Source organism: Nomascus leucogenys, chromosome 13 (assembly GCF_006542625.1).
Source record: "Nomascus leucogenys isolate Asia chromosome 13, Asia_NLE_v1, whole genome shotgun sequence".
In the NCBI taxonomy this organism is placed as follows: Eukaryota; Metazoa; Chordata; class Mammalia; order Primates; family Hylobatidae; genus Nomascus; species Nomascus leucogenys.
In genome coordinates, this window is record NC_044393.1 from 84,241,806 (window position 1) to 84,267,605 (window position 25,800).

The 25,800-nt window shown below is 46.5% G+C and overlaps 1 pseudogene; it reads right to left on the reverse strand.

Annotated features, from left to right (window-relative positions):
• Positions 1-10,080: 10,080 nt before the first annotated feature.
• LOC105740736 overlaps positions 10,081-25,800 on the reverse strand; it is a 41,733-nt pseudogene continuing 26,013 nt past the window's right edge.

Here is a 25,800-nt window from a genome sequence, read left to right on the forward strand (position 1 = left end):
TCTTAGGACCCAGACCCAGCCCTGTGTGACTCCAAAGCAGTCCTGAGATGCATGAGCCCACACTCAAGGACTTCCCCCGGGGTGTACAGGGATAGGAGCTTCGCCAGCCCTTCACAGCTTACAAATCGCCGCACCCAGTGGGCAGAGGGAGGCTCTTTAGGAGCTGGGCAGGAAGGGCCTTTGTGCTCAGGGGCAGCCTGAACTCCTGCTGGAAAGACAGGAATGCAAGAGCTCAGGTTGGCCACCCCCAGAGGCTCACCAAGCCAGCTGTGTGGGAAAGAAGAAATACAGCTTTACAGAGGGGCCTGCACATAGTAGGCCCTCAAGCAACATATGCCAGTGCTAGCCAGCCCCTCCCTCTTTGTACCAAGCTCCACCCTGATCCTATTTAGTCCAAGGCTGCGACTTCATTCCTCGAGCCGTACCTGCCAGCAGCCCCTGGTCAGAGAGGACCTCAGCAGGATGTGGAGGTGTCCTTTCCCCCCACAACCTTGTGCTGGGTTGTGAGCCCAACAGCACTCTGCTTCTCTCCTGCAGCCTTGGGTATTGGCATAGCCTGGGGTGGAGTTATTGCATAAAACTACCTTCACGTGGTTCGCAATCTCCCTTCCTCCCCATCAAGGACTTGTATCAGGAAGGTATCTTACCATATCTATCAGTCAGTACTGTGGCAGTCGGAGTTCTGCAGAAAAACAGCACCAATAGGATATAGAGACATCGAGATTTATTTTAAGCAATTGGTTTATCTGTTTATGGGGACTGCACATCTGAAATCTGTAGGGCTTCCAGGAGGCTGGAAACTCAGGCTGGACTTGGCAGTGCAGTCTTGAAAAAACGTCTCCTCCCAGAAACCTCAGTTCTGTTCTTATGGCCTTCAGCTAATTGATGTTGAGCCCCAATCACATCAGCAAGGGCAATCTTCTTAATTTAAAGCAGACTGGTTTGTTAACCATATCTATAAAATGCCTTCACAACACCCCCTAAAGAAGTGCCTGATTAGATAACTGGATACCGTAGCTTGGCCAGCTTGACACATGAAACCAACATCATGGGTACCCCTGGGGGATTTTTATGTTGTTGTTGTTATAACAGCTCCCTATGGAGGTTGGGCCTCTGTTATTATTTCCATTTGACAGATGAAGAAACAATGATTTAACTGAAGCCCCAAACCATTTAATAGAAGACTCTCAGATCACCTCACCTCTAACTCTGTCTTTTTATACCCAATAAGTTAATGAATGGGGAGCAATTTTGTTGTTTAAAGTAACAAAAAAGCTCTGCTGCTAAAGAATTAGGATGTAGGAATGTGAAGCCAGCCCTTGGAGTTCACTCTGTCAGTCACGTGCATCACCTCTAGGTGATGGCTGGGAGGGGGATCATGGGAGGTCAAGTGGAGGTGGGAAGAAGCAAGATTGGAGGTGAAGGAGGGAAGCTGCGAGGCCATGGCTCTAGGCACCGCATTATCAGAACGGGGGATTCAGATTCTGATAGCGACCTTGGAATGTGCAGAAAAAGCTCCAACAGATAAGTGCTTATTGAGCACAGATGGTGTGGGCGGGTGGTGGCTGGGCTGAGCTGACATCTAGCTTGGGTAACTCAGTTCCACCTCATGTTAATTGAATCGAGCTAATTACCCCATGCCCATCACATCAATTACTTCTTACCCACCAGCTACTTCTCCAACCTTGATTCTGAACAAAACAAGCCTTTGTGCTTTTATGGAAATGTCAGAAATCTGTCCCTTCTTGCATATGCTTCTCACAAAGCTGCCTTGTCCCTGAAGCTCTGAAACCACGTGTTCTGACAAAAAAAAAAAAAGTACAGCTGAGGGAAGACCGGGAGGCTGTTTCAGGAGAGGGCCTGGCTCTCTTCTCCTGCTGTTCATCCTGCTTTGGCTGCCTGGGGACAGCACGATACGAAAATAAAGTACAGGAAAACCCACTTGGAAAACTGAGCCCGGCTGCCTGGCAGCTGTTTGGTGAGAACACAGGGAACATTCTGAAGTCCTGGAGCTGTCAACCAAAGGAAAAGGAACAAAGGGCAGAATCAGACAGGATGTGAAGGACTTCTGTGGGTAGAGAAGCAGTAGTATAAGGAAGGAGGATGGGCCTGCTCTTCACTGGTGGGAGAGGCATCCAGGACTCCTGGAGCAGCTAAGCGCAGGTCCTCAGCTCCCAGCAAATTTATTACAGCATGTTAGATGGGCGGGACCCTGTTACATTAAGCCTACCATGCCACACACTCACAAAAATCTTTTTTCAAGATAGCAGAAGTAACAGCAGGTGTGTATGCTGACATGTGTTACTGAAAGAAAGAGAAAACTTGATGCAAGATAGGAGAGTTGTCGCAGTGAAACCCTTGAGTAGGAATCAGGGAATGGGCTCTGGAGCACAAGGGGAGGAACCAGCTTCAGGGAGGAGCCAGGCAGCTCATTCACCCAACAGGAGGGAGAGCCAAGGGGCACCATAGCTGGGAGTGGAGACATGCAGGTGTTTGCACAGTTTCTCATCTGATTGCTCCTTTACAGATTTCTCTGAAATAAGAAGCTGAGGCTGGGTATGGTGGCTTATGTCTGTAACCCTAGCACTTTGGGAAGCCAAGGCCGGAAGATTGCTCGAGCCCAGCAGTTCAAGACCAGCCTGGGCAACATGATGAGACTCTGTCTCCACAAAGTATTTTTTTAAAAATTAGCCGAGTGTGGTGGCACATGCCTGTAGCCCCAGCTACACGGGAGGCTGAGGCAGGAGGATCCCTTGAGCCCAGAGGTCAAGGCTGCAGTGATCTGTAATCGCACTACTACACTCCAGCCTGAGTGACAGTGAGACTCAGTCTCAAAAAAAAAAAAAAGAAGACAGAGCTGGAAAGAGTTTGAGAAGAGAGAGCAGTGTGCTTGGGAAAGGTTTCCTTCCTGCCAGGCAGCACTGAGGGCCATGTGAAGTTCAGCGTCTGAATCTAAAACCACTCAGTTCAACTGTATGTTTTCTCCAGAGATGTTCAACTGCATGAGTGCAGGTGCAGAGTGAAGAATTTTCTCTCATCAGTGTTAAGGTTTTGCCAAGAGAGTGTAAAGAAGAGAGCAGACTAAGGGCATTACAAATGCGAGAAGGTAGTTATTATGACTGACTGTGGCAACTGTGAGTCATAACTGTGTGTGATAACTGACTGTGGCAACTGTGAGCAACTCCTGAGGTTGCTCAAGGAGGGAAGAGGGGACCAGCAGAAGGTGGGAGGATGGTAAATTCAGATCCTGGCCGATTAAAGAGTTATTAGACTTGAGGGACTAGAAGCAGTGAGCTGGAAAAATAGGAGGTGGTGGTCAGACAACTGCTGGAAATTAAGGATTGCAGGCACAGCTACTGGGAATCCCAAAGGCTAGTCTGAGATGTGGCCACAGAATGAGTAACTGAGATGAGCAAAGTCACACAGGATTCTTTCGGTGCCACTTCACCAGCCAGAAACTTCTGTGACCAGTGGCACCTCTGACCAAGTTTTGCTCACAACTGCTGGGCTGGCTCTGCCTACTCAGCCCAGCAGGCTGTCCTCAGCTTGCACTACTGGCCCAGATCCCATTCCTGCCATGGGTGAGCCAGGCGTGGAGTAGTGGGAGGTGTGTGAGCAAGCACAGGGTTCAGCCACACCACAGAGCCAGGTGCACCAGCTGCTGCAGAGGAGCAGGCAGCCCCAGGTGTCGGAACCATGTGAGGCTGTGGCTGGACCAGGTATGCCTCAAGTGGCTTCCACCTTGTGCACTGGCATCCCAACGAGAGGAACACCAGGGTGCCTGAAAACTCAAAGACACTAGCAACCATGGAGCTGCAAGAGGGTGTTACAGCATGTCACAACTCTGGCTTGGGGAGCCCTGAGGTATGGGCTCCCAGAAGGGTCACAGCTCTTCTCTTGTAGTCTGGCAAATAAGAGTGTGTCACTGCCCACAGCTTGGCCAGGTGGCCAGGAACATGTTTCAGCTTGTTCATGTTACCGCTCATTCGGTCCCAATGCCCCACACTAGCCCATGGCTCCTGGGCTGCTGGTCTGGCCACACCAACACTTCCTGTCATGTGGGGCAGCCATCCGGTGCCAGTGGAGGATGGGACGGATACAGTGCTACAGCTCCTTTCACACCGGTCCTTTGGTGGGCTCTGGGTTCTTGTTCTGCGTCCAAGAAAAATAAGGTTATGCGGACAACCAGAGAGTGAGCAAGACAGAGAAGAGTTTTATTGAGTGACAGCATAGCTCTTGACAGGAGAGAGGACCAAAAGTGGGTAGACCCTACCCAAAGGCAGGTAGTCCCAATGTGTGGCTGAGTCTGGGGTTTTTATTGGCTCAGAATGGGGGAATGTGTGCTGATTGGTGTATAGGCGGGCCTGGAAAAAGCACCATTGGATTGGCTAAAAGGTAAGGAGGGGCTAGGCATGATGGCTCATGCCTGTAATCCCAGCACTTTGGGAGGCCAAGGCAGGTGGATCACCTGAGGTCAGGAGTTTGAGACCAGCCTGGTCAACATAGTGACATAGCTGTCTCTACTAAAAATACAAAAATTAGCCAGGTGTGGTGGCATGCACCTATAGTCCCAGCTACTTGGGAGGCTGAGGGGAGAATTGCTTGAATCCAGGAGGTGGAGGTTGCAGTGAGCCGAGATCACACCACTGCACTCCAGACTGGACTACAGAGCAAGATTCTGTCTCAAGGAAAAAAAAAAAAGCAACAAGGAAGTTCTCACTCCAGGTTTGGACTCCACCTGGAACTGGCAGCCCAGTTTTCAGGCTTAAACAAGGAAGTTCTCACTCTGGCTCATAGACTCTACCTGGAACTGGAGGCCTGGTTTTCAGGCTTTAAGCTGTCTTTGGTTTGAAGGTCAGGCTTCACCAGGGACCTGCCCCTGTCTGTCTAGGAATTTGTCTGCCTCTTGCCGCTATCAAAAGGGCCAGATCATGGAGCTCAAGGAACTAGAGGCCAAGGTGTGGGAAGGATGAACTCTGTGGATATGAAGTCTCCAACTATGAAGAGAGGAATTTTGGAGACAGGAACAGTGACCAACACACTAACAACCTCAGAGAAGGAGGGTTGGTCTGTAGATGCCAACAACAAAAAGGTGCATAGGTAGAAAATCCAATGGTGTGAGGTTCAAAGCAAAAGCACAGTAGAGATGTCCTGTAGGATCTGGAATTAAAGTTCTTCCCCATTCCTCACTATCCTGAAGTACTAGTTTTGTTAGTCAGCTTCCAGTAGAGTTTTACAAAGGTTACATTTCACATAAGTATGTTATCTAACTATATAACAAAAAGAAAAATGTGTAGAGGAATGGCTTATCACAGATTACATAAAAATGATTGTCAATTTTTTCATAAGCTAAGACTGCAAAATGTCTCCTAAGAATAAATTGGATACATTATGTAATCAACATAAAACAGGAAAGAAAAACTGCTTTGAAAGAGCAGAATTTGTTTAGAAACTTCACTAGCAAGCGGTGAAAAAAAAATATGACTTTTCATCAACTAAGAGTATACATAAGGAAGATATCTTCCATAAAAGCAAGAATACTGTGGACTCTGGGCAGTGTGTTTAAAAACGTGAAGTTAAAATTTAAAAAAAATTTTTTTTTGAGGGCTAGGCATGGTGGCTCATGCCTATAATCCCAACACTTTAGGAGGGGAAGGAACGTAGCTTGATCCCAGGAGTTGGAGACCAGCCTAGGCAACATAGCAAGACCCCATCTGTCTATTTAAAAAAATAGTAAATGAATAAAAGTATGAAAGTGACCACGTAACCAGGCTTTGATTTCTGTGCCCATCGATTTCCCAAAGTGTAGAAACTCTTCAGGCTTGTTTTCTTAAGGAAGAGCTGCCATACTATAAAGGAAATGCTATGATCTGAATATTTGTGTCCACACAAAATGTGTATGTTAAAATCCTATCTGTGATGGTATTAGGAGGTGGGGGTCTTTGAGAGGTGATTAGGTCATGGGCAGAGCCCATGTGAATGGAATTAGTGCTCTTACAATCAAGGCCCCAGAGTGATCCTCCTCCCCCTCACCTTGTGAGGTTACAATGAGAAGGTGGCAATCTGTGAGGAAGTAGACTCTCACCAGATTTCTCAAGTGCCTTCCTTGATCTTGGACTTCACAGCCTCCAGAACCATAAGAAATAAATTTCTGTTAAGCCACTCAGTCTTTAGTGTACTTTGTTATAGCAGCCCAAATAGACTAAGACTGTAACCAATACAGTAGTTCCCCCTTATCCTTGGGGACTATATTCCGAGACCCCCAGCAGATGCCTGAAATCAAGGATAGTACCAAACCCCTATATAGACTATGTTTTTTCCTATACATACATACCTATAACAAAGTTTATGAATTAGGCATCCCTAATAACAAAATACCTAACAATAAAATGCAACAATTATAACAATATCATAATATTTTCAAGTAAGGGTTACCTGAGGACAAGCACTGCAATGCCTCGACAGTCAATCTGATCACCAAGACAGCTAAGGGGGCGGGTATCCTCCACAGCGTGGAGATGCTAGACCAAGGAATGATTCGAGTCTTGGGTGGGAAAGAACAGGATGGTGAGAGATTTCATCAGGCTACTCAATTTAAAACTTACGTATTATTTATTTCTGGCATTTTCTATTTAATATTTTTGTATCTCAGTTGACTGTAGGTAACTTAAACCAGGGAATAAGAAACCAAGGATAAGGGGAGGCTACTGTATAGGATTTTTTATTTTTATTTTTATTTTTGAGGTAAGGTCTTGCTCTGTCACCCAGGCTGGACTGCGGTGGTGTGACCATGGCTCACTGCAGCCTTGACCTCCCGGGCTCAAGAGATCCTCCCACCTCAGTGTCCTGAGTAGCTGGGATTACAAGTACACACCACTATGCCCAGCTAATTTTTGAATTCTTTGTAGAGATGAGGTCTTGCTAGGTTAGCAGGACTTCTCTCCAACTCCTGAGCTCAAGAAATCTTCCTGCCATGGCTTCCCAAAGTGCTGGGATTACAGGCATGAGCCACAGTGTCTTGCCCTATATAAGATTTTTAATTAAGGACTGTAGTAGGCTGAATAATGGCCCCCAGAGATATTTATGTCCTAAACACCAAAACCTGTGAATGTCACCTTCTATGGCAAAAGTCCCTTCTATGGCAAAGGGACTTTTGCAGATATATTAATAACTACATTAAGGATCTTGAGATGGGGGGATTATCCTAAATTAACTGTGTGGGTTCCAAATGTAATCAAAGTGTCCTTATAAAAGAGAGGCACACAGGTCAAAGGAAACAGAAGATGGGACAAGGGAAGCAGAGGTGGGAGTACTGTGCTTTTAAGACGGGGAAGGGGCCACAAGCCAAGGAATGCGGGCCCCTTCTAGACTCTAGACACTGGAAAAGTCTGGGAAATGGATTGTCCCCTACAACCTCCAGGAGGAAGCAACCCTGCCCAAACCTTGGTGTCCCTGTAAGACTCACTTTAGACCTCTGAGCTGCATTTCTTCCAGGAATGTATACATTTGTATTCTTTCAAGACATGCAGTTTGTGGTAATTTGTTATAGCAGCCATAGGAAATGATGACAGGGAGAAGAAAGATAAAGTCTTCAAGCCCGGCACTTACAAAACATCTTTGCATAGAATACTCTGATCTACCATTGTCCTCCCTGGGATGTTTCTGGTAGAGTCAATGGAAGGCTGTGTTTTTCTTTTGCCTTTGCAATGACAGTGGAAGGCTAGGAGGGCATCATCCTCAGCTGCAGCAGGAGAGGATGAGGTCAGCAAACAAGGAGAAGCAGCAAAGGGAGGCGTAGAGAGACAGAGAGGAGAGAAGCCTAGGTTCTCATCCTTCAGGCCCTAGTTCTTCTAGCTCTCCCAGTTTCCTTCCTTCCCAGCTGCAAGAACCAATAAATCCCACCCACTTCCCATTTTTTTAGTTAAACTTTTCTCATTTGCAGCCAAAAGGACCCTGACTAATTACGCAGAGATCTCTTGTGTGGCTCAGCAGAGAATTTAGAGGCTGTGACCATCTTCCGATGGCTGTGCTGGGGGAGAGCTGGGGGTGCCACAGGCACAGCACTCTACAAGAGCCTGCCAGGTCACAGGGATGCCAGGCTTCAAGAACCTGCAAGATCCTCCCTTCCCTTTAGGATTCATCTGTGAGTCAAAGTTTTTAAAGGTATTTTCAGCCTGGATCATCTTTGGGGATATTATCTGTCATGCTCCTGTTTCCTTTTATTTACTTCTCATTCAACTCCCAAGCACACAGGCACAACTACTCCTATAATATTCCAGGATCTAGGACTGGCTGGGCAAATTCACTCACTGGGTATCATTCAGGATTGTTCTTAGAAGTATTATCACTCTGCTCCATCATATTCTAGAATTCATCTGTATCACACTCCTTCCCCTACATCACTTCCCCACCCCCTTAAAGACTGAAATTCCTCATGCTCAGTGACATTCCTCCTTCCTCCTGGGTCCACTGTCTCTGGAGGGACAGTGACTAGAATTGTTCCAGGAGACAAGAAACGTCTGCCCTTCTCACTGAGGTGCCTGACAGTCAGTGGTGGGGACATCAGGGCATTGGTCCAATGCACCCCAGGACTGGTCTTCAGGGTTGGCCACTCTGAACCCATCACCCAACACAGCGGGTCGGAATAAACATCCCTGCATGTGTGTGCTTGAAACTGCACATGCCAAAGTCATCTCCCTCTTCCCTGTCAATTCCTCCCCGTTGGCTCCTGTTACCACCACCCTGCAGAACTGAAGGGAATCTGGCGTCATGTGGATCTCACTGTGCATTCCCAACTCTGGCTCACAGTCTCAGGACGCCTCCCTTAAGAAATCCCGCTGATTTACTTTCCCACCTGGAGAAATGCTCCCATAGCATATCCCAAAGCCAAGTCATAAGCCCCTCCTCCCCACCTGGTGACCCCTCCCATTCCCAAGGTCACTCAGCGTGAAAGGCTATTTGAAGGTTTTATTGAAGGAGCTCTGGGAGGGAAAGGAAGAAGTCTGAGACCACGGTGAGAGCATCTGTGCCCTTCACAGCCCTGCCTCCCCATACACACCCGTCTCCATGGGATCCGCACTCCCGATGTGTTCCCTCCCTGAGAGCAGGGATGCGTAGCTTTTAGACCTGCTTAGTTACAGACATTGCACTTGGTGGGCCCCCACTGCTAACGCACAAGAATACACACACTTGCCCCTCTCCGAGCACACACACCCTTCCCGCCCATTCTGATGGGAGACGGAAAATCAAGCCTTGGAAAGTAGGTTACAGGGACTGACTCCGCCACCCAATGCCAAGCAGCAATGGGTGAATGGCCGGTATAGAAGAGCCCCTTCTAGCAGGGGCTTCTGGAACAATCGCAGATGTTCCCCCTTCCCCCATCCCCACAGCAACATGTCTCCCCGTCTTTCTCCCCAAGGAGAGGGTTTGGCCAAGCCAGGAGAGAGCTCTTGGTGGGAGAGGAGGTGTTGAAGGAGGGCATGGATATTTTTTTCTTGCCAGTAGGACCCAGAGTCCATCAAAAATTAGTCAGTGAGACCAGGAGGCTGAGGCTGCAGTGAGCTGTGGTCATATCACTGCACCCCAACCTGGGTGACAGAGTGAGACCCTGTCTCAAAAAAAAAAAAAAAAAAAAAAAAAAGAAATCCAGATGGAGTCCCCTACAGAAACAATGGAAGATTCTGGAGAAGCCCAAAGCAATGGTGAGCTCAACTTCCCAGCAGCCTGCAGTCTGCTCTGGTAGACAAGTAGTCTAGGGTCTGAGCAGGCTACGTCCAGTCCTGCCACACCTGGCCTTAGCCTCCTTGGCCCAGTACTCCCTTGCCTACCTGGAAGGGCTCTTCAGTCTCCACCTCACGACTCCTGAAGGGGAGGCTGAAGAGCAATGGGAAGGCAGGGCCAAGGGACATGTGTGGACAGAGCAAGGGACAGCAGTGTGTGGTGACACCACAGAGGACTGCTGGCTATGTGTTCAGCTTTCCTCCTGCTTGGGTAGACAACACTGGGCCACATTTCCCTGAGCTGGATGAGGCTGGAGCGGCAGGGATGTAGAGGAGGGGCAGAAGGAGTGGGGGGTGCCCCTTACTGCTCCCGAACACCAGCCTGGTGGAGCGGGCCCAGAGGGGGAGGGGATGGAGAGGCCAGCAGGACCCTCTGCCTCTTTAGAGAAGAGAGCCGGTCCTGTAACCTTAGAGCCAGCGGCCCCATCACCTTAGAGCCAGCGGCCCCATGTTTACCCCTGCCCTACCTCAGGCCTGCCCTACCCTGCCCTACCTCAGGGGCGAGGTGAGTCCTACCGGGGATGGTGTTGTCTAGAAGAAAACCCAGAAATCCACCGACGAACATGCCCGTGGTCAGCAGCATCTGAACAACCTGGTCCAGCTGGAGAACCCCCGGAGTGGAGACAAAAGCGACACATCCATGGGGACCGGGGCCGCGCTGGCTCTGCCCCTGGAGCAGAGACAGTCCAGAGGGCAGGGAACAGTCACCTGTCTGGAGCATCTCGGGGTTCTTGCTCACCCGACTGGGAATGGTGAGCCCACAGTAGATGGAGAAGCCAAAGGCGAAGAGGCTCCTGGACGAGTTCACGTCCACGTACTGCGGGAGACAGGACCTAGAGGCAGGCGGGGCCATCAGCACCTTCCCTGCTGGTTTGCAGAGTTCTGGATGCTTCTGGCTGTTTCTTTGCTCCATTTAGGGGCCAGTGTGGTTTCTGGGACCCAGGACTTCCCTCTCCTCCTCCCCTGCCCCAGCCCCATCCATCTCAGTCCCATCCATCTCAGTCCCACTGGCTCCTCTCAGGAGAGGCGCTGCTGCTGCCTTCCCAAGAGTACCTCGCTCGCCTCACCTGCAGATTGGAGATCCCCACGGCAGTGATGACCCCAAACATGACCAGGAACAGGCCTCCGATCACGGGGGTGGGGATGGTGGCAAACGCAGCCCCGATCTTCCCAAATGCGCCCATCAGGAGCAGCACACAGCCTGCGGTGACAATCACTGTCCTGCTCCCCACCTGCAGCAGCCAGGGACAGAGAGTGAGGAGCACCAGCCAGGCCAGGTGCCCCCCAAGGCCTCTGCCCACTGCAGGAGCAGCACCACCTCATCCCATACCACTCCCTCTGCTCCCAAATGGGGCTTGGGAAAGGATGAAGGTGTGAGCTGGGCACCCGGCCTGTGCCCTCACCTCATCACTTCTGTCTGCTCTCATGCCTTCAAGTCCTGGCTCTGATGCTTCCCCCCTAGGAAGCCTGGACAGCAAGGCGAGGGATCGCTCACCAAGGGAGAGTGGCCCAGCACTTCAGAATGGAGGTTTGAAAGGCGATCCCAGCTCCGCCTCTAACTAGCTCTGTGACTTTGGGCACATTACCTAATCTCTCTGAATGTCAGCCTCCACGTGAGCCATAGGGGATTAATAACACCTACTTCAAAAGGCTAAGTCATGTCATGTAGGTGAAGTGCTTACGATGGTAAGCACTGAGCATAGTCAGTGCTCAATAAAGGGCAGAGGTTTTTTGCAAGGGAGAGAGGTGTAAAGTTCTCTTGTATGATGCTACATCTCTGCGGGTGGCTCATGCTGTTATCCACTCAGATCATGTGTTTCTATTTCCCCACAAGATCTATTCCCCAAAGACAGGAATCTCGCTCATTTTACCTCCTATAGCCGCACCTTGACCACAACACGCCTGTGGCCATACACACCTGATATGCATATGTTTAATATATCATAGAGGGCCAGAGCGGGACGGAAACCTGGAGGGTGCCATGTTCAAACCTCTCATTTTACAGAAGAGAAAATCAAAGCCCAAAGAGAGGAGCAAGGGGCCCAAGCCCACAGGGTAGTCATGCTTGCAGAACACCAGGTCTCCTGTGTCCAGCTTGGCAATTAGTACCCTGAGTTTCTTTTTTTTCTTTTCTTTTCTCTTCCAGAGATAGAGTCTTGATCTGTCACCCAGGCTGGAGTGCAGGGGTGCCATCTTGGCTCACTGCAACCTCTACCACCCAGGTTCAAGGGATACTCATGCCTCAGCCTCCTGAGTACCTGGGATTACAGTCACATGCCACCATGCCCGGCTAATTTTTGTATTTTTAGTAGAGATGGGATTTCACCATGTTGGCCAGGCTAGTCTCGAACTCCTGGTCTCACGTGATCAGCCCACCTCAGCCTCCCAAAGCGCTGCGATTACAGGAATGAGCCACTGCACCCAGCCCCTTGGGTTTTGTAAACAGCATTATGAGTTCACAGACAGGGTGCTTGATTTACACCACATCTATTCCATATCCATGTTGCCTGTGACTTTGTCAATGGAGTTACTATTATCTTCAGAAGAGACAGATACCAAATAGCCAGGCTAATAAAGAAGGAAGACAATTTCTGATAGCAATCGGTCTTCCATAATGAAGTCACAGGGCAGGGGGTGGCTGGGATGGGGGGCTCTTTGGAAGGCAGTCAGAAAAGGCCTGCCCAGGAAGTGAGAGTTCGGCTGAGACCCAAAGGAAGAGAAGGAGTCACAGACATGAATATTTGGTAGAAGAGAATTCTAGAGAGAAAACAGCAAATGCAGACTCTGTGGTGGGAGGAGCTTGGGTGGTTTGAGAGCAAAAGGAAAATCACTGTGCCTGGGGCCCAGTGACGTAGGGAGAGAGGGAGGAGATGAGATGTCCTGCAGGGCCTTGGGGGCCATGGGAAGGTGTCAGAATAAAATCCAAAGGGAAGGCATAAGCAAAACATGGCATACTTCTACCATGGAATATTATTCGGCCTAGAAAAAGGAAGGAAATTCTGGTACACATTACAGCATGGATGAACCTTGAAGACATTATGCTGAGTGAAATGAGCCAGTCACAAAAAGACAAATCCTATATGGTTCTACTCATATGAGGTACCCAGAGTAGTCACATTCATCAAAAGGAGAATGGTGGTTGCTAGAAGCCAGAGGACGGAGAAATGGGAAGTTGTTGTTTAATGGGGACAGAGTTCTAATTTTTCAAGATGAAAAGAGTTTACAAGCTATATGGTGATGATGGTTGCATAACAATATACATGTACTTAACACTTCCCAACTGTACACTCAGACATGGTTAAGATGGTAAATTTTATGTTATGTGTATTAAAAATAAAAAATCCAAAGATAAGAGAAACCCTCAGTAGAGGGGTTTTAAGCAAGTTAGTGACATAATGAGATTTGCATTTCTAAAGCTCCCTCTGTAAAACGTTTCATTATTATTATTATTGTTTACTTATTTATTTTGAGACGGAGTCCCACTCTGTTGCCCAGGCTGGAATGCAGTGGCTCTAAAAAAATCTAAGTCTTAAAAATAAGACTCCTGACTTCGAGGCACTTGGTGTCATTCTCCAAAGTTAGGGTTGTTTGTAAATGTTCTTGTTTGAATATCTTATCATGACTCTATTGTCAATGGATGATTTTTCTTTTCTTTTTTTTTTTTTTTTTTTGAGGCAAGGTCTCACTCTGTCATCCAGGCTGGAGTACAGAGGCATGATCATGGCTCACTGCAGCCTCTACCTCCAGTGCTCAAGTGATCCTCCTGCCTAAGCCTCCTGAGTAGCTGGGACTACAGGCATGTGCCACCATGCCTGGCTAATTAAAAACAAAAATCGTAGAGATAACAAAAATCGTAGAGATAAGGTCCCATGCTGGTCTTGAACTCCTGGCCTCAGCCTCAAGCAATCCTCCTGCCTCAGCCTCCCAAAGTGCTGGGATTACAGGTGTAAGCCACAGTGCCCGGCCACAGCAGATGATTTAGATAGTTCTTGAATCTGTTTCTCATCCATTTGTGTCTACTCCCAGCATTTAAAACAGTGGTCCCCAACCTTTTTGGCACCAGGGACAGGTTTCATGGAAGACAATTTTTCCACAGACCGGTTGGGGTGTGGGATGGTTTCAGGATGAAACTGTTCCACCTCAGATCATCAGGCATTAGATTCTCATAAGGAGCACGTAACCTAGATCCCTTGCATGTGCAGTTCACAAAAGGGTTCACGCTCCTATGAGAATCAAATGCTGCCGCTGATCTGACAGGAGGCGGAGCTCAGGGGGTCATGCTGGCTTACCCATCGCTCACCTTCTGCTGTGCAGCCCAGTTTCTAACAGGCCACAGACCAGTACTGCTCTGCAGCCTGGGAGTTGGGGACCCCTGCAAAGACATTCTAATACAATTTCAAATTTGTGAGATGAAAAAGTTCTGGAGATCTGTTGTACAACGTGAAAATACTTGACAGTACTGAGCTGTACACTTTAACACAGTTATGATGGTAAATTTTATATTATATGTCTTTTATGGCAATTAAATTAAAAAAAAAAAACAACTCTAAGCCGGGCAAGGTGACTCACACCTGTAATCCCAGCACTTTGGGAGGCCAAGGCAGGCATATTGCCTGAGCTCAGGAGTTCGAGACCAGCCTGGCCAACATGGTGAAATCCTATCTCTACTAAAAATACAAAAATTAACTAGGTGTGGTGGCACACGCCTGTATTCCCAGCTACTCGGAGGCTGAGGCAGGAGAATCGCTTCAACCGGAGGGCAGGGATTGCAGTGAGCCGAGATAGCGCCACTGCACTCCCACATGGGAGGCAAAAGTGAGACTCCATCTCAAATTAAAAAAAAAAAAACATTCTTACCACATCAAAAGAACATTTTGCTTTGTTTACAATCCTAACAATTAACTATGAGAACAATTTGTGAGGATCAACCAACACCGTTTGGATCTGCGGATGCTCTCATCAAGATTGCAGTCACCCGCCAATTCCACTTATCATGCAGCCCTGGGCCTCTTCTGGCCTCAGAACTGACTTTTGGGCAGGGAGCCATGGTACCCCAGAGAAGTGGCAGGAGATCTCTGGTCTTGGGCCTGACGTACCCCCACTCACGTGGAGAACCAAGTGGCCAGAGCTCATCCTTGCAAAGATGCAACACGAAGCAATACCTTAAAAGGCCATGAGGGGGAGGTGTGAGTCCATAAATAAAGTGGTCTTTGCACAGGTGCCTCTTTCAGGGTTAATCTAAGCCTTCTAATTGATTCGTAGCCTGCTGTGTCTATGTATCTTTCTTTCCTCTCATTTAAGGGCCTTATTTTAGAGATAATACATCAAATAAATGTTTGTTCTGTATATTGAATATAGTTTTACGTTCTGCATGAAATGCACTCCCTTTAGCAGGAAAAAAAATATTTGCTGCTTTATACTTATTTGTTCCTCTCCAGCTATGTTTCAGCGTGGTTCAGTGGTCCTCCTGCGGAAAACGTTCCCCTCGCCTGCGCTAAAGGCTTTGAAACCTTGGACAAGTATCAAAGAGTCCCTGGTGTCACAGAATGTAGAATCTGCTTTTGGGGTAGATGCTGGCTCAGCTATTTGCTCACAGATATCAACTATAGCTGTGTGCCAGAGCCATGCAGGAGGAGAGAGGTGGGCAGATCTGATAATAGAAAGACACGATGCCACCAGGCTGCTTGTCAGAACCACTGATGGAGCTATAAGAAAATGCAAGGGGGACACGGTGGCTCACGCCTGTAATCCCAGCACTTTGGGAGGCCGAGGCAGGCAGATCACCTGAGGTCAGGAGTTCAAGACCAGCCTGGACAACATGGTGAAACCCCATCTCTACTAAAAATACAAAAATCATCCAGGCGTGGTGGTGGACACTTGTAATCCCAGCTACTCAGGAGGCTGAGGCAGGAGAATCGCTTGAATCTGGGAGGCGGAGGTTGCAGTGAGCCAGGATGGTGCCACTGCACTCCAGCCTGGGTGACAGAGGGAAATTCCATCTCAAAAATAATACTGATAATAATAGAAGAAAAAAGAAAATGCAAGGTGGAGTGTGGGCAGCAGGGAGGGTCTGTATTGTTCCAAAGTTCACAGGACTTGTGCTGGGAACTGCAGAGGTCCACTGAGATATGTGGAAAGCAATGTGATTAGACACCATAATTTCTGTGTCACCTTAGAAAACTCCATCCTGAAGAATTCCTGCTGACCTTATGGAGCTTTCCTGTGAAAAAATGGAGAGCCACGAAGAGATTTTAAGCAGAGACTAATCTCATCAGAATTAGGTTCTAGAAAGATCCTTGGGTAGCCAGGTGGTAGAATGACATGGGCAAGATCCTGGAAAGACAGAATGTAAGAGGTCACTGCACGTCCAAGTGTGACGATGAAGCCATGGGCCAGGAAATGGAGAAAAGAGGACAGGAAGGAAATGGGGGTGTTAAGAAAATAGAACCCACCAGTGAGGGTGTGGAACAGCAAGAAGCTACAGATAACGTGGGTGACTAGGTCGGCCCAGTAAGACAAGGATCGCAGAAGAAGTCAGGAAGGGGGCACGGGCTGAGCTTCACAGAGGCCACTGAGGGCAAGGTGCCCTCAGGACATCAGACAGGGCTGGTTGGGACACACGTGAATATTCGGGGTTGGAGCTCAGATGCAGGGCTGGGTCGGAGGTAATGAAACTCCCCGCTACACTTCAGAAAGCCACCAAAGAACTCTGCCAGGGCCAGTATCGAATTTCTGCCTGTGGAATCGCCACAAGCAAAGAAGGCCAGATGTGGAAGACAAAATCATAGCCCCTTACAGAGGCCCACGCCCTTCTCCCCAAACCTGGGGAGGAGGGGCCATCGCAATTGTGGAAGCTGTGAAGGCCCCGAGCTCTGGGAGCCCATGCTATTTATTGGTAATACAACAAAGAAACAGGTGGTGAGAATGTGGAGGTTGAAAGGGCACGTTGCATTAAGCACATGATTTATAGCTGTGATGGTTTAGCATTTTTTGCTCTGCTACTTGAGATAATGGAGAGCAGGTTCTTTTAACTCAAGATACAATTGATCCTGGGAAAGCAAGGAGCCAGCAAGTCTAGACACATTCTAGAGCCACAAGCCCTGGATTCTATCCAAGCCACCAGGGACCCTGGGATTAGATTATGGTGCGTCTGTGTAGCCTTCCACCCTTTAGCACAGAGCTTGGTGTTCCAAAGGCTACAAGGGGTTTTACACCCTGGACCCCGGACATGTTCCAAGACTCTTTTACATTGTCAGACATGCAAGACCTGCCTCAGCTTCTCCCAACACTCAGCTTTTCCCAACACCTGTGAATCTGTTTTCCTTTCTTTTCTTTTTTTTGGGGGGGGGGGATGGAGTTTTGTTCTTGTTGCCCAGGCCGGAGCGCAGTGGCGCAATCTCTGCTCACTGAAACCTCCGCCTCATTGTGAATACAAATAGGATAATAATAATGAGCAGTCATGATGAATTATAGGTAACAACTTTGATGCTTTTTAAGGTTTGATAACATTCATGAAAGTCTTTGTAAACCACAAGAGTTCACCAATATCCAGGCCCTCCATTATTCTTTCTGGGTGATTCTCCACCAAAGAGAACATACATGGCACTCCCTCGCCAGGGAGCACTTAACATGGCAGAAATCCCCCAAAGGATCCCGGCATTATTGCCTGCAGAATCGAAGAGGGGCAGGGCCACTGGGGAGTTAGTTGGAGCAATGGCCAAGGAGCAGATGAAACCCATGAGAAAGCCAATCAGGCCTGAGAAGCCCACCAGCATCTGGACACAGGAAGTGACCATGATGGCACCCTTCAACTGAAGGGGAGAAGTGCCCAGGACTGTGGGCCTCCGCGCGGCCCAGGCCACCGTAACAGTCCCGGATGCTGCAGCCCCTCGATGCGGCCCAGGCCACCGTAACAGTCCCGGATGCTGCAGCCCCTCCGCGCGGCCCAGGCCACCGTGACAGTCCCGGATGCTGCAGCCCCTCCGCGCGGCCCAGGCCACCGTAACAGTCCCGGATGCTGCAGCCCCTCCGCGCGGCCCAGGCCACCGTAACAGTCCCGGATGCTGCAGCCCTTCGGCCCAGGCCACCGTGACAGTTCCGGATGCTGCAGCCCATGGTGAAATCTGGTGACCCCCAGGCGGTTCCTAGGCAGTGCAGGGGCAAAGCTGGACCCCCGAGGAACTGAGAGAAGGAGAGCTCTGATTTCCATCCTCCCTCCAGTCTGTATTTCCAACTGCGTGTTGGACTTTTTTGCTTAACAAAGCTTTTCAGGAAATAGGCTTCGAAATTAATTCTTGATTATAGTCACAATGATGATGATGTTGGCGACTCCCAACAGTAGCACACTCGGTCGTGTATTGAACATCTTGCTGCAGCATTTTTCTGTTTTCCTAGTTTCTATTGCAGAGGTCGGCAAACTTTCTGGGTTTTTTTGTTTGGTTTGGTTTGGTTTGGTTTGTTTGTTTTGACGGAATCTCACTCTGTCACCCAGGATGAAGTAGAGTGGCACGATCTCAGCTCACTGCAACCTCTGCCTACTGGGTTCAAGCGATTCTCCTGCCTCAGCCCCCGAATAACTGGGATGACAGGTGCGCGCCACCACGCCCAGCTAATTTTTTTGTATTTTTAGTAGAGACAGGGTTTCACTATGTTGGTCAGGCTGGTCTTGAACTCCTGACCTCGTGATCTGCCCGCCTCGGCCTCCCAAAGTGCTGGGATTGCAGGCGTGAGTCACCATGCCCGGCTATGCAAACTTTTTCTGCAAAGGACCAAAAAAGTGAATATTTTCAGCTTTATGCCCATACGGGCTCTGTCACAACTTTTCCAGACAAGATGTGAAGAAATGAGTGTAGCTGTGTTCCAATAAAACTTCACTTATAGACACTGACATTTGAATTTCAGATAATTCTGATGTGTCATGAAATGTTCTTCTTTTGATTTTTTTAACCACTTAAAATGTAAAACCATGCTTAGTCGTGAGCTGTCTGCTCTAAAGGAGGTGATGGGCCAGATCTGGCTCCTGGGCTGCAATTTGCCAACTTATCTGCTGGATTAAGTTTGCTTTATTTCCCCTTTTTATTTTACTTGTTTGGATGTTCAACTTGTTATTTTATTCTTTTAGAAGTTGCTCACAACTTTTTAATGTGAATTGTTCACTTAACAATGTCCATGGGTAAATAAAATGTCTAGTCTCCCATCAAATAGTACAATGACCTTAGAAAACTTGAACTTCTACCACCATTCTGCTATTGTTGTCAAATATTTATTTTTCCACTGCCATTGCTTATTGTTTTTATTATATTTTCCTACAATTAGTGCTTATTTAGATTTACCTAGTACTGTGAAGTAAACGTTTGTGTTCCCTCAAAATTCATATGATGGTGTTTGAAGATGGAGCCTTTGGGAAGAAACTAGGTTTAGATGAGGTCATAAGGTGATATGGTTTGGCTGTGTCCCCACCCAAATCTCATCTTGAATTATAGCTCCTATAATTCTCACATGTTGTGGGAGGGACCTGGTGGGAGAACCGAATCATGGTGGTTTCCCCCATACTGTTCTCATGGTAGTAAATAAGTCTCACAAGATCTGATGATTTTATAAAGGGTTTCCCTTTTCACTTAGCTCTCATTCTCTCTTGTCTGCTGCCATGTAAGACGTGCCTTTCACCTTCCGCCATGGTTGTGAGGCTTCCCCAGCCACCTGGAACTGTGTGAGTCCATTAAACTTCTTTTTCTTTATGAATTACCCAGTCTTAGGTATGTCTTTATCAGCACATGAAAACAGACTAATATATAAGGGAAAAGCCCCTTTCATGGGCTTAGTACCCTTATAAATAGAAGAGATTTTTCTCTGTCTTCTCTCCTCTCTCTCTCTGCATGTACCAAGGAAAGTCTTTGTGAGGACACAGCTAGAAGGTGGCCATCTGCAAGCCAGGAAAGGAGAACCCCCCAGAAGCTGACCATGCTGGCATCCAGATCTCAGACTTCCAGCCTCCAGTACTGTGAAATAATAAATTTCAGTTGTTCAAGCCACCCAGTCTATGGTTGTTTTTTGTTTTTGTTTTGTGAAGACAGGGTCTCACTATGTTGCCCGGGCTGGCCTCGAACTCCTGGACTCAAGCAATCTTCCGGCCTTAGCCTATGAAGTAGCTGGGACTACAGACATATACAGGCACTGCACCCAGCTATAGTATTGTGTTGTGGCAGCCCAAGCTGACTAACCCACCTGTTTTCTACCCATATGTTCCTCTGCTCACTTACAGCTTCTTTTCCACCACTCTTTCATTCAAGATTCCATTTCCTTTTTCCTGAAGTTTTAATAATTATTTCAGTAAGGGTCTGTGACTGATAAACTCTTAGTCTTTGTTTACCTGAAAATGTCTTTATTTTGCTATCAGTGTTGCCTGATGTGGGATTCTACAGTGGGATAGAATTCTAGGATAATATTTTCTCTTAGCATTTTGAAAATATTCCATTGTCTTCCAGCCTCTACCTTTGCTAGTGAGAAGGCTGCTAACTGTCCAATTGCTATTCTTTTGTAGGTATTTTTTTCTTTCTTATTACTTTTAAGATTTTTCTCTTTATACTTGTATTGCAGTTTCATTATGATATATCTAATTGTAGATTTAATTGTTTATTACACTTGGGACTACTTTTAAAATCTGAATATTCATATTTTTCATCTGTTCCAAAATAGTATTAGCCATTATATCACTTCTAATACTATCACTTTTCCATTTTCTCATTATCACCTTCAGGAATTCCTATTAGAAACATGCTGGACTTCTCAGTCTAGCTTCACATTTCTTAACTTCTGTATCATATTTCCCATCCTCTATTTCACATTTCCCATCTTTTTATCCCTCAGTGCTGCATTCTGGATTATTTCCTTAGATAATCTTTCAGTTCATGAATATCTCTTTAGCTGTGTCTAAATGCTGTTTGACTCATTAAATACATTTTTAAATTGCAGTGACTTTATTTTTATTGCTAAACTTGTATTTGGTTCTATGTTCAAATTTCCTTGTTCTTGTTTCATTTTATCTTCTAGATTATGGTTTCTATTGCTTCTTGACTCTCTTTAATTATTTTAAACATATTGATTTACTATCGTCCTTTAAATTGTTCTATTAGCTGTTGATCCTACTGATTCTCTCTCATAATACATTATTACCTGGTGTGAAATGACAAAATTTATGTCTGTGAACTCTTCTTCGGGGGAATTGTTTTTTTTCCCCATGTCTTACGTGCTTTAGAATGTGGAAATATCCCCCAAAGAATAATTGTACATTTTCTTCCGTGAGAACCACAGGTATTTTATTGACAGGATCAGTTTTAGCTTTAATTTCTGAGCTTGCAGATCTTTCCACCACACCCATATGTGTTCACGTGTTGTAGAGTTGGAATCCTTATTTTTCATGCAACTCCATATTCTAACACTTCCTGCAGACTTCTAGGAAGAATAAAAGTTTCCTTGTTTATTCCCTGGGATGGTAGGATTATTATTTCCCCCATTCACTGAAGTGGGTGCTCTTCCAGATCCCAGGTGATCATTACAACCCAAGCTCCTAGCCTTTGGTCCTATATTTGGGTCTGATTCTTTACCCAACCATCATAAGCCCCATGATCCTGGCTGTAATTCCCATCTTTGTTTCTAGAGAGTAAGGTTTTCCCCCTTGATTTTGAACCTGATTCTGGATTTAATAACAGTTCATCCAGCATTTTCAGGTGTTGGTAATGTTTGTGGGTTCTATGTTAGCTTAAACTACCATGATACTGGAGGATGAAGTTTAAATTGGTCTAAGGTGTTGAAAACTGAATTTGCCGTTTCTTCCCACGGTTTTCTACTTTTTCTGCAAGCACCATTCCCGCAAAACAGAATCATCATTCACTTTTCCCTCTCCACTACTTCTTGCATCCCAATGAATAATGATGTTCCTATTGGTTCCATATTGCTGTCACTTTCATCTGTGGCTAGTATTGTGCTGTACAATTGGTCGGCTGACGGTCAGTGGTTTGAAGCCTTGAGATGTGTGTGGATCAGTATAACTTAGTGAAACATGGGGAATCTATCTTCCCTTCCAATAGGCTGACTCGGTGAATAAAACCAATCAATCATCAATTAATAAGATGAAGTTGAAATTAGCAAGAACTTTCTCGTGTTTACAGTACTGGTGAAAAACATTGGCCCAGCAGAGGGAGCTAAAATACCACAGATAAGACCCTAGGTTTGTAGCTCACTGTGTTGGACACTTGGGGGCATTGTGGGTGAAGATGACACCCTTAGACCTGGGCCCTGTGTTTCAGAGCAACGATTGGCAAACTTTTTCCGTAAAAGGCCAGATAGTAAATATTTTAGAATTTGTAGGCTACATGTAGTTTCTGATGCACGATCTTTTTGTAAAACAACCTTTAAAAACATTCTTAGTTCATGGGCCATAAAAAAAAAACAAAACAGGTCACAGGCTGGATTTGGTCCAAGAGCCATATTTTACAAACTCCTGCTTTAGAGGACTCTACATAACACAAGCACAAAAGTAAACAGCAAATATATTAAAGAAAATAATAATGCCTCTGTCACTTGGAATCTAGTCCTCAGTGCTAGCAGGGCATGACCCAAATCCCTAAACATCCACTCTCACTGCTGATACTATTCAGGCCCCAGGAACATTCCTTTCCATAACTATTGTCCACTACCCTCAAAACACAAGGCAACTGCTTCTAAGTGCACTGAAGTTTTCTGGTTTTGCATTTTTAGACAGTCTTGCTCTGCTGCCCAGGCTGGAGTGCAATGGCACAATCTCGGCTCACTGCAACCTTCGCCTCTCGGGTTCAAGTGATTCTCCTGTCTCAGCCTCCTGAGTAGTTGGGACTACAGGTGTGCACCACCACACCTGGCTAATTTTTGTATTTTTAGTATAGATGGGGTTTCATCATGTTGGCCAGGCTGATCTCGAACTCCTGACCTCAGGTGATCTGCCCACCTCAGCCTCCCAAAGTGCTGGGATTATAAGCATGAGCCAACACACCCGGCCATACTGAAGTTTTTTTAGTTGTTCCATTGCAGTGATAGAGGCAGACATTGCATTAAAACACAGGAAGGATTTGAGCAGCAGAAGGGCTTAACTAGGAGTAAAGACGAATTAACTTGTCAGATCTTATTTCTTGGGAAGTAGGAAGGCAACAGATTCTTACATAAGGAATCGTAGTTCTCAGTGGGGCTGAGTGTAGGGAAACCCTGCCCTGGAATCTAGCAGAGCAGATGCCCAGTTTTAATTTGAATTTACCAAAGCCAAGTATAGGCTCCCCGGGGGACAGGAAAAAGCAACAAAAACAAGAAACCCCACAAGCCCACAAACCGCATGTGTGCTGTGATTCACTCTATTGATGACACGATATGAATAGACTTCACTGAAGAACTTCCTGATTTGGAAAAAGTAGTGCAGCACATACCACTCTGAGATTGGACTACCGACCTGGCAAAACTCCAGGCCCCACCAGCTTGACAGGTGAAGGCCTTAGGTATACCTTGGTCTGGAGCTCCATGGAACAGTTCTTTAAAGCTTGAAATGCCATGTTAACTCTGGGTCCACCCTGAGATAAAAAGGAAGGACAGGAATTTGATGAGGTGATTGAGTCTACTTACATCTGGGTGTACTTTTGGACTATATGTCAGAGTACAGGCACATGCAAAAAGGCTGTTGTTGAAAGTAGAGAAGAGTAACAGAGGTTCTAGCTGAAATTCACAAGTTGGGGCTCAGATTGGTCTATTGCATCCTCACAGGCACAGTGCTCCTGAGCTATGGGAAGTGTTGGTGATGGAGTCTACACTGAATGAGGACTGACCCTGCAAAAGACAGGTGTCCAGAACTGCCATGGGGCTTTTGGTGCAGATGTGGCCCAAGGCAGCTACTCAACCACTCTCCCTTTGAAAGACCGTTACTGAGCAGTCCACCACTGGGCATTGTTTGGGGTTAGACCACTAATGAATAAGCAAATAAGTCTAAATCAGAGATGTCAATTGTGTCTTGAGTGATGTCAGAAAGACATTCAAATGAGGAACGGCCTGATAAACAAAATGTGTTGATTACAGGGAAATAGTCATATTCAGGAAAAGAAAAAACAATTACCCAGGAAAGATACATAAGATCCACAAGCAAGTGATTTAGTCCCCATCCCCTAGGGCAGCCATAACCTCACAGTATAATCTAAATCCAGCAACAGAGACTCGGGCCCCATTGTATAAATCTTTGAATTCAAAAGCACTAGTCGGCACCTTTCTGAAGGTGGAACTCAATTAACTGGGAAAGGCTGGAACTAGAAGAATGCAACATTCTGTCCAGCCAACAGAAGGCCCCTGATAGAAGTATGGCAAATCTAAGTCAGGCCAACGGACTAAGGTATGTATGACATGGTAACTGTACACATGTAAATCCTACCAGCAATTATACCATATGTAATTCCATGGACTCCTGGGCCATAGTCAATAAACTAACTGATCTGGCAAGTGAATCACAGAAAACACTATTTACATTTCTTCCTTTTCATGGGACAGGACTTCATGGTTGAATTTTAGAGACTGGTTGTTCATGTTGATGCCCCTTAATCTTAAAAAGAGGGAAGTATGTCTTTGAATGTAGTCACTAGAGTCCACAAGATGAAACGTTGGGCCACAAGCCATGCACACTCATGCTCACAAACAACATAATCCCCACCTGCATCTGTTGCCACTTGTGTCACCCAGGATGGTCCAGATTGCCAACAGAAATGGGTTCATGTGCCTTTGGTGGGGGAATATACTTTGAGGGTTTATGGCCCCTCACAGAGTTGGCAGGCTGCCTATCCTGGACATAACACAGAGCAAGGGAAATTTAAAGACTTTTTAAAAACTGGTATTGACAACGTTTCTGGTTTGAGCTTTGCCTGTTCTGCAACTAAAGATCTGACCCAGAGTACTATAAAAAGACTGGCAGCCCAGATAATTCACCAACATGATATCAACTTACACATCAACAGCTCACGGATCACTTTTCACAGCATGAACGGGGCAAGAGTAGACCAAGAAATACAATCTCAAATGACCTCTTCATATTTCACATCACTTCTACAAAGCAGCACAATTTTGAAAAAAAATTGCAATGTGTGCTTGAAGGGACAAAAGGTTGATGAGAAAGACACAGAGGCCTGGCTTTCCAGGGTGGGAGGAGCACGAGAGCAAGTCAACAGCGGAGCATTGTCTAAGGCATAGGTTGAGAAATGGAGAGATAAGGAAACCTTTCCAGGACTAGCGATTTGATTGTGTTCCCTAAAGTAGGAATAATATAAATTAATTTAATTTCACTTGTTGGAACCCTGAAGGCATTTATGAGCTGTATTGAAAAATCTGGTATTTTCAAGACACACCCTACCCAGTGGAGAGGACCCAGTTAGAATATACTTATTAAGTCATTTGAAAGTACCTTGGGAAGGACACATGAAGTAGGTTTAACAGTGTTACTTTTGCTGCTCACTATTTGAAGGATAACAGAGAAGGAATCCAATACTCCTCCTTTAATAGGAGCAAGGGAACAGGCTCAGGGATCCCAGTGGGGGAAATAAAGATGGTAGCAGAAAGAATTGGAGCCACCAGAAATACTGCTGTACCAAATGATGCTACTTTTGCCCTTTACCTTTAAAATAAGTTGCTAGTAAAATTATTTCTTAGCAATATTTTTAGATATGTCTTCAGTCTTAGATGAGAGATGATGGCATCAGAGTTGATTCTACCAAACTGGAACACATTTAATGTTCTTGTCTTGATAAAACTGGGCCCAGAGGACACTTGGCTGAGCTGGATGGGCAAGGAGGCGGGACCGTTGTGAACGTAGCCAATTCCTAACATAATGCTGGCACATTAGGACATGGTCTGTTGCTTGAACTTTTATGTTAGATTAAGATTTGCATGATACTCAGTGAAATGAAAATCATGGAAATGGTGATATCTGACAAAGTCTACATCAGGATATTTAACTCCAGTCACCAGT